Below are 8692 nucleotides of genomic sequence, written 5' to 3' on the forward strand. Positions count from 1 at the left end.
AGAGATTGAACCCTGGATTGGGGAGGCTAAAAGTCGGGCCATAGACAGGTCCAGCCCCCTCTATCGATACTTCCTTCAGTGGCCCTTTCTCCATCCCTGTCAGAAATCTGGGGTCTGAGCTAAGTTGAACCCAGCAGTAGAGGATGCTCCCAGAAGCAGCACTTAGAGCCCAGGGCATCAGAGATGCCAAGGCCTTTTGAGCCCATCTGGTCAAACCATCTGGTCATTTTGTAGATGGGAAAACTAAGGGGCCCAGAGGAAGTAGGAGCCTTGCCTGGGCTCACACAGTCAGTGGAAGATTCCAGACACCCAGATCAGGGCTCTAACTAACCATAGAGCTTGGTGGTCCCCCTGAACCTTATCATGAGGCGTTAGGACCTCATCAACCACGTGTCCAGCTGTGCCTGGATTCGGGGAAGAGGTGGCTTCTCTCCCTCCATTCTAAAATGATCTCAGGCTCATCTACAATCCACCCTCCAGCCGCCCAGCATGATTAGTCAAGGTCAAGTGCCTCTCCCAACTCCCAGGCTGCATGGTTTGAGAGATGTTCTTCCTCAAGGCTGCTCTGATGCTCGTGTTTGCTCAGTTTCACCTGAGTGGCTTGGAGGAGTGGATGGAAGAACAGAAGAGGTTGTTCAACCAGAAGGGGGTGATCCCATCGTCTCAACACACAGCCCGGTTCAGGGCTCCACCCCAAACACATCCTGGAGCCCCAAGGGAAGAGCAGCCGCACCCTCATCCTCCACCTGCCTCAGTCACTGACCCCATCTCTCATGGCCCATCAAGGTCAAAGTTCAGTCCATTTGTTTAGAAAAGGAAATGAGTACGCGGAAACAAGTCCTTTCCAGCCCTGGGGTTAGGGGAGGTAGGGCTTCTGGCAGAGGCCAGAGCAGGGCTGGAATTAGCTTGGCAGAAGTGGCAGGACATACTGACAAACTCGCCAGCCAAGCGGGGAGACGCTTCCACTCGGGGCTTTTATTTTAAAAGCCATGGGCTACAGCCCCCTTCTCAGGGTAACAGCTGGGGGGCCCAACTTAGATAAAATGGACCAGTCCCTCATCAAAGCATCTTGACAGAAGTTTCTAAATCCTGTGTCCCCAAAGCCCAGGGAGGCAGTGAAACCAGAAGCTGCTGTCAGTCTTTCGCGGTCAGGATTTAGGGAGGCAAACTGCCACGTGTAGTCACAGCCGTGGGAGTGTTTGCTGGCAGGACCGAGCAGGGACAGCTTCTCTCCCAGCTCTCCTTATTTCTCCACATCTGGACCTACTTCCAGTGGCAGCCCACCCCCCTCCATTTACTGAGCAAGCCCAGGTAGTGTCCCCAGCCCTGGGAGAGCCTTTCCGTGCCCTGACTTGCTGCAGGGTCTGTTCAGAACCCTTCCCCGCACCCTGACCTCTCTCACATTCTTGTCTCATCCCTGCAGAGCCCGCCCAGCTGACTCAAGACCACAGGCAAATAGGACTGTCTGGCCCTGAATGTACCCCAGATGTTCAATCGATTCAGGGTATAAGAAGTGACAGCCATTAGAGAATTTCTAAATTACAGAGCCAGTGGCACCAGCACTGGTTGATATGGTGATATAATCCTGAAGGAGAAGCCAGAGCGTGACAGACAGGCATCCAGCACCTTCAGCCTGAGTGACGTGTCATCCAAGAGAGAGTCGCAACCTGCCCTGAGGTCACACACTTGGCCCTGGAGGTAGACTGGCTCTCTCACACTTGGCACCGTGGGAAGCTCTAGAAAAGTCCTGGTTTTCCACAGGTGGTTCCTTGGCCCCGCTCCTGCCTCTACATTTGAGCAGAGAATCTGGTAAAGGTTCAACAGTCACAATTCTAAATGCAAACCAGCTTCATCACAAATCCATCTCCAGCCCTGACTCTCCCTTCCCAAAGCCGTTAGTGGCCAAGGCAAGAGGGGAAAGCCGCCAGAATGATGGAGTCGCCTAAGCCACACACAAACTTAGAATCTGGAACAACCCTGAGTCCACAGCCGAATTCCAAATTGGAAATCCAAACCAGGCGCCAGCACATCTGCTGAAGCCACTTTTGTAGCAACTAGAAGTCAGTCTATGAAAAGAGGACAGCTCTGTCACCTGGGATACCCCCATTGGTCCTCAACAGACCCAAATACAGGACAGGCCGCTGGTGGCCACCATAATAAGTGCTGGGGAAGAGGACTTGGGTTCAAATAACCTGGATCTTAAAAAGAGAAACTCTTCTCCCAGTGGAGCTAGTATCCCGTAAGAGGTAAGCTCGATGGGTAACTGGTGTGATAATTTGAAAGTCAACTTTCAAAGTCAACTTTTTGCCGGTCTAAAACATCTTCTCAGTGTCCCAGGTCGACATCCAGGACGAGTCAGGACAAAAAGAGTAAGAGGCTGGTCAGGGACCCGCAGAGAGGGGCTGTGGCCCCAGGCACCTGGGTTCGGCCACGTGCCCCTCCAGCGCAGGCTCCACCGGCCGCGTTCTGAGAGCATCCCCAGGCACCGCGCCAGCCCTGCCCCTTCTGGACGCTCTTCCCCGGGGAGCGGGGTCAGCAAAAAAGGAGGGGGAGGCTAGCCGGGTCCTTCCAGGCCGGTGGGAGGGAGGGAGGAGGCAGGAGGCCAGCCCTCCTACTTACCAGCAGCTCAGAGCCCGCCCGGCGGCCGTCAACCAGAGGGAGCCAGAGAGGAGGACGTGGGACGGCTCACTGCTGCTGCAGGAGTGCGGCTCGCCGGTCCCTCCCCGTATTTAAAGGATGTCCGGCGTGAGTCACCGCCAGGGGCAGTGTCGGCGCGGTGGCGGGGAGGGGCACGCGCGCCACTGCAGCACCCGACGTGCGAGGACAGAGAGGTGCGGTGTCACCCAAGGAGGCAAGCCTGTGCGCTCAGCGGAAGGGGTTTCCTTCTGCCAGTGTTTTGGATTTTGTTTTTCTTTTTTAAGAACACATTTTCCTCTTGTCTCTTTTCCTCCAGTGTTTCTTTTGGAGACTGCTGCATTGGCCGCTGCGGTTCTAGAAAAGACATCCGTTCTTTTCCTTTTAAACTTTCTATTCGGAAGTAATTTCAAATTTACAGAACATTTGCAGGAACAATACAAGGAACTCTCTTATTTGCTTAACCCGATTCACCTGTTGTTAAGGTTTTGGAAAAATTCCAAGGAAAGTTAAAGTTACCCCCAGTGTCCCTCCTAAAAACAATGTTTCTTTCCTTTTCTTTATTTATTTTTTAATTTTTTGGCCCTGCCACGGGGCATGTGGGATCTTAGTTCCACCACCAGGGATCAAACCTGTGCCCCCTCCAGAGGAAGCCTGGAGTTTTAACCACTGGACTGCCAGGGAAGTCCGTAAAAACAATGTTTCGGGCTTCCCCAGTGGCCCAGTGGTTGGGAGTCCACCTGCCGATGCAGGGGACACGGGTACGTGCCCCGGTCCGGGAGGATCCCACATGCCGCGGAGCAGCTGGGCCTGTGAGCCATGGCCGCTGAGCCTGCACGTCCGGAGCCTGTGGTCCGCAACAGGAGAGGCCACAACAGTGAGAGGCCCGCGTACCACAAAAAAAAAACAAACAAAAAACCCCCCAAAAAACCACAATGTTTCAATTGCCTTCTGACATCATCCTCTGTCCCCTCACTGCCCCCCCAACCAGAAGTGGTGACACATGGCAGTGAAGGGATATATCTGAATGAGGAGCTCCCTATGCCCTGCACCTCTGCATTGGAGCTGTCATCCTGCTGCCCCAGTGGGAAACAAGAAACCATTTCTACTCATGGTATCACCAAGAGGGCCTGGGAAGGAGAGAAAGAAGTCATAGTTGGAGAGGCAGGGAGGCTGTTAAACCCCAACTTCTCCAAGGTGGAGCCTCAACAAGGTATGAGCCACACTGGATTGAGCCACCTGCCCTGCCCTGGCTCAGTTTACCCTCTCAGACAAGTGGGGAGAGTAACATTTACACACAGTGCCTCATGCCATGCTGAAAGCCTTAATTAACGTTGGCACTGTGCTTTGAGAGCTGTGATGAAAGGAAAACATAAAAGTGCGTAGTGTTATTACTGAAATAGTCATTTGGGGAGCTTGCCATGGTCAAGCCCTTCAGCCTGAATCATGCCACATTCCTCCTCACCGTGGCCCCATGATTCAGAGGCAGAAACAATAAGTGCCCTGTCCATTAAGTGATGCTGGCCCAAAAGGCGCAGGGTACTTGGAGGGGGTCTCCACACAGCACCCAGCCCATCTCTTCTGCCACCAGCCTTCCTTGCAAATAATAGTCCACGTGGAAAACTCCCTCCCTCTTACTCCCCTGGAGCCTTCATATCCCCACATTCGGGTCTTCAACTGCCTTTCCATAGAGCCTGCAAGAATAAGAATATTCCCTCTTTACCTTCTTTCCTTCCTTCCCAATCCTGACATTCAGCCGCCCTGTGCCAGACCTTATGCTGGGAGCTCCAGACAACACAGGGATGAATCAGACACGTTTCCTGCCCATAAAGAGCTGACACTCAGTGGGCAGGAAGAAAGAAAGGCTGTTCAGGAAGCACCTACTGTGAGCCAGAAAGCCCAGAGCACCTTATTACTTTCCTTCATCTACACCGGCTTTCTCAGCCTCACCACTACTGACATTTTGGGCCAAAGGATTCTTTGTCGTAGGGAGCTGTCCTATATATCATAGGATACTTAGAGCATCCCTGGCCTCTACCCACTAGGTGCCAGTAGCATCCCTCCCAAGTTGTGACAACCAAAAATGTCTCTACACAGGGCCAAATGTCTCCTGGGGAGTCAGCACACACGCACACACACACACACACACACACAACTGAGAACCACTGATTACCAAATAATCCTGCGAGTGGGAGTAATTGCCCCCACTTTACAGATAGAATAACTGAGGCCCTGGGCAGTTAACTAATTTCCCCAAGATCACACACTAGGTGGCAGAACTAGGATTCAAATCTTAGACTGTGGATTGTATGCTATTTCCACCACATTGTGTGCGCAGACACACATAATACTGTAGATGGAAGTGCGGTTGTGTTGGGATTGGTGGAGAGGAAGGATTAGGCGGGGATGAGGGGAGTGAAGTCACTGACAGAAGCTTCCTTGAGGTAAGGTTGATACCTGTGGGTGCATTTGAAGGGATAGGGCTTGAGTTTCATGTAAAAGCTGGCTTGAAAAGATGAGCAGGGGGAACTCCCTGGCGGTCCAGTGGTTAGGACTGGGCACTCTCACTGCCGTGGCCCAGGTTCAATCCTTGGTTGGGGAAATAAGATCCTGCAAGCCACGTGGCACAGCCAAAAGAAAGAAAGAAAGAAATTTTTTAAATTAAAAAAAAAAAAGATGAACAGGATCTGGAAATGAGGGGGGGAGTTAAGGAAAATCACGGAGTCAGAGCAAGAAGGCGAGAGAGCTCACAACCAAACACTGTGTGTGGCTAGAGCCCAGGGTGGGTGACAGACCCAGCTGGGAGGGCTGGGATGCCTCCCTGAGGAGTCGGATGTCTCTCTGCAGGCAGGAGGGAGTCACCGAAGGTTTTGGAGGAGGCGAGAGGCACAGTCAGAGCCACGCTGCAGGAGGTGCAGTAACACAGGGTTTCCAGGTTTCATGGAGGACCCATGGGTGCTTGCAGTTTTCAAAGCACTTCTATCATTTTCTTTGGTCCTCATGAAAAGACACGGGTTTCAATACAGTAACCAGGCTGTGCAGGAAGGTCCCTTCCCCAGATTAAGAGTGTAAAGATTTATTGTATAGCACAGGGAACTAAATTTAATATCTTGTACTAACTGATAATGGAAAAGAATTGAAAAAAAGAGAATATAGATATATACATATATATGTGTATAACTGAATCACTTTGCTATATACAATTGAAAGTAACACAACATTGTAAATCAACTATACTTCAATTAAAAATATAAAATAGAGTGTTTGTCGGGATCCAGCTATAGGACCTCAGAGCTTCCGCTCACTGAGCCCCTCTCTTTCACGGAGAAGCATACTCTCTGCTACAGAGAAAGCAAAATGACCCCACTCAGTCCCCAGAAGTGAAATCTATTATTGGTGAAAGTAAAAGGCTGATTCACTACCCGTAGGTCCTGTAAACCTCAGGGGTCACCTTCCAGCCCCTCTGGGAGTACCAGAGGACCAGGTTGCCTCGGGGTTCAGAGAACTCAGCACTCCCACCCACACATGTTTCTCTAGTTTGGTGAATAAGCACAGAATCCGGGGAACTGCAAACCATACCATCCAGCCTCCCCACTGGGGAGGAAGCCCCTCCACCTCACCCTCAAGGTGAAGTTATGACCCACTTGGTCTACTTCCAGGATGGGGCTGTCAGTACTGCACAATGAGGTCCTCTGGTAGATTGGCAGAATAAAAAAGATGGAGACACCCAGGCTCGGCAAGGATGCTGGTGGTCTCACGCACTGTTAATGGGAATATAAACTGGTGGAGCCGTAGATATCAAAATTCAAAACATGTAAACCAGCGTCAGTGCCACATTCACTGACAGGATCATGTGGGCATGAAGCTATATGTTCAAGCATTGTTGGCAATAACAGATCTTTGTAAACAATGCAGTTGTCCGTCCATAACACAATGATTCCCTGCATCGTGAAAACCCACACCAAGTAGCTAATTTAAAAGAGGGGGTTCACCTTTATTTGCTGAGAAAGAAAAATGTATATGATGTTTTAAGCAGGCTAATATATATAATATGATCTCACTTATTGGTTTTAGGAAAGCACTCTTTCTATGTGTTGATCACGATCACACAAAAAGCCAGATGGTAAAAAACTTCAGTTTTCCCATCGCAAGGCCCTTTGAGTGCCCATGGAGTCAGCCTGAGATGGGCACCCAGGGCCCTTGTCTCTGCCTGTCCCCCAACTTCTCACCTTCCCCAGGTGGCCCTGTTCTGCCTTCACCTGCTGCTCCCCTCCCAGTGGCCCAGCTGTCTCGGAGGCAGAGAAGGCCACACCCCTGAGCTCCAGGTGTATGGCTGTGGTTCCCAGCTCATTCCCACAGCCCCAGCTGTTCTCTGAAGGAGGAATTTTAGGTGGTTCCTCAGAGCAGTGAATCTCAAAGACACACAGGCATCCCTTGTGCTCACGTAGACAGCCTCTCATAACAGGACTGGGATGTGGCTGCCACCTAAGTCTCTGTCCACTTACTCCGTTTTATAAAAAACCTTTCCCAACACAGATAAGGAGGAACAAGAGAGAAGAGTGCAGGTGAGAGAAAATTTCAAACAGCTATACATCTGTGTGTGTGTGTCTGTGTGTGTTTACATGTACACACAAGTATATCTTTGTCTATATCTATTATATAAATGCACAGAAATAGATCTAGAAGGATACACAAAAAACTGCTCCAGCAGTGGGGGTAGGGAGCAGTGATGAATGAGGATTTTTTAGAACTATCTGTTGCTTTATGTTTCATTTAAAAAAAAAAAAAAAGACAAAAATGAACTTATTTCCAAAACAGAAAGACTCACAAACACAGAAAACAAACTTATGGTTACCAAACGGGAAAGGGGGGTTGGGGGGGGAATAAATTAAGAGGCTGGGATTAACATATACACACTACTATGTATAAAATAGATAACCAACAGGGACCTACTGTACAGCACAGGGAACGATTCTTAATATTTTGTAATAACCTGTAAGGGAAAAGAATCTGAAAAAGAATATGTATATAACTGAATCACTGTGCTGTACACCTGAAACTTATACAATATTGTAAATCCAACTATAATTTTTAAAAATTTTAAATAAATAAATAAATAAACATACATTCCTGAATTTCATCTAATTGATCATTAAGACAACTATTTTAAGACAAAAAACAAAATTCTATTTTTTTTAATGTTTCTTTTTATTACACTGAATCCTGGCTCCCTGGACCCTCTACGGATGGTTCTCTTCCCCACTTCAGGACCCATCGTCCCTGCGCTCGCCCACAGGCCAGCCCCTCAGACATTTGGGATCCATGAACAGGCTCACCTCATTCCAAGCCCCTTCCTCTCCTGCACCTTTGGACACATCATATAGTTCCTTCCCTCCACCATCCTGGTTGCTCAGCTCGGAGCCCCAGCTCAGCAAGCCAAGCATTCATTAAAGGTCAGGCCCAGCCCAGAGCCCGTATACAGAAGCGAATTTGTCTGAAGGGGACTCAAACACATGAACAGTCATATTCAAGGGTAAGGCATGTATGAGATGGGGCCACACAAGGGAGCCGCTCAGCCCGCCTGAGCCATGGGAGGAAGGCTTCCCCAAGGAGGTGACCCTTGGTCTAAGCCTGGTAGGATGAGCAGGCATTTGGGCACACTGGGAAGAACAAGTAGCATTTGCAAAAGCTAAAAGGCACCAAGGACCATGGCACATGGAGCATGTGTCAAATAGTTGCAGATAACCAGAGGGCAGGGTGTGTGTGAGGGCTCTGCAGGAACACCAGCCGGGGGAATGCAGGAGGTACTGTATGAAGGGTCCCACCAACTGGACTCATTCTGCAGGCAATGAAGGGCCATGGAAGGGTACAGCCAAGGAGAGATGTGGTCAGGTTGGTGTAGGGCAGTGGTTTTCAACCAAGGGTGATTTTGCCACCCTCTCAGGGGACATTTGGTAATGACTGAAGACATTTTTGGTTGTCACAACTTGGAGAATGCAAGTAGCGTTAAGTTAAGTGAGCACAGGCCAGAGATGTTGCTACGTAGCTTCCAGTGCCC

This window comes from Orcinus orca, chromosome 5 (genome assembly GCF_937001465.1).
Source record: "Orcinus orca chromosome 5, mOrcOrc1.1, whole genome shotgun sequence".
NCBI lineage: Eukaryota > Metazoa > Chordata > Mammalia > Artiodactyla > Delphinidae > Orcinus > Orcinus orca.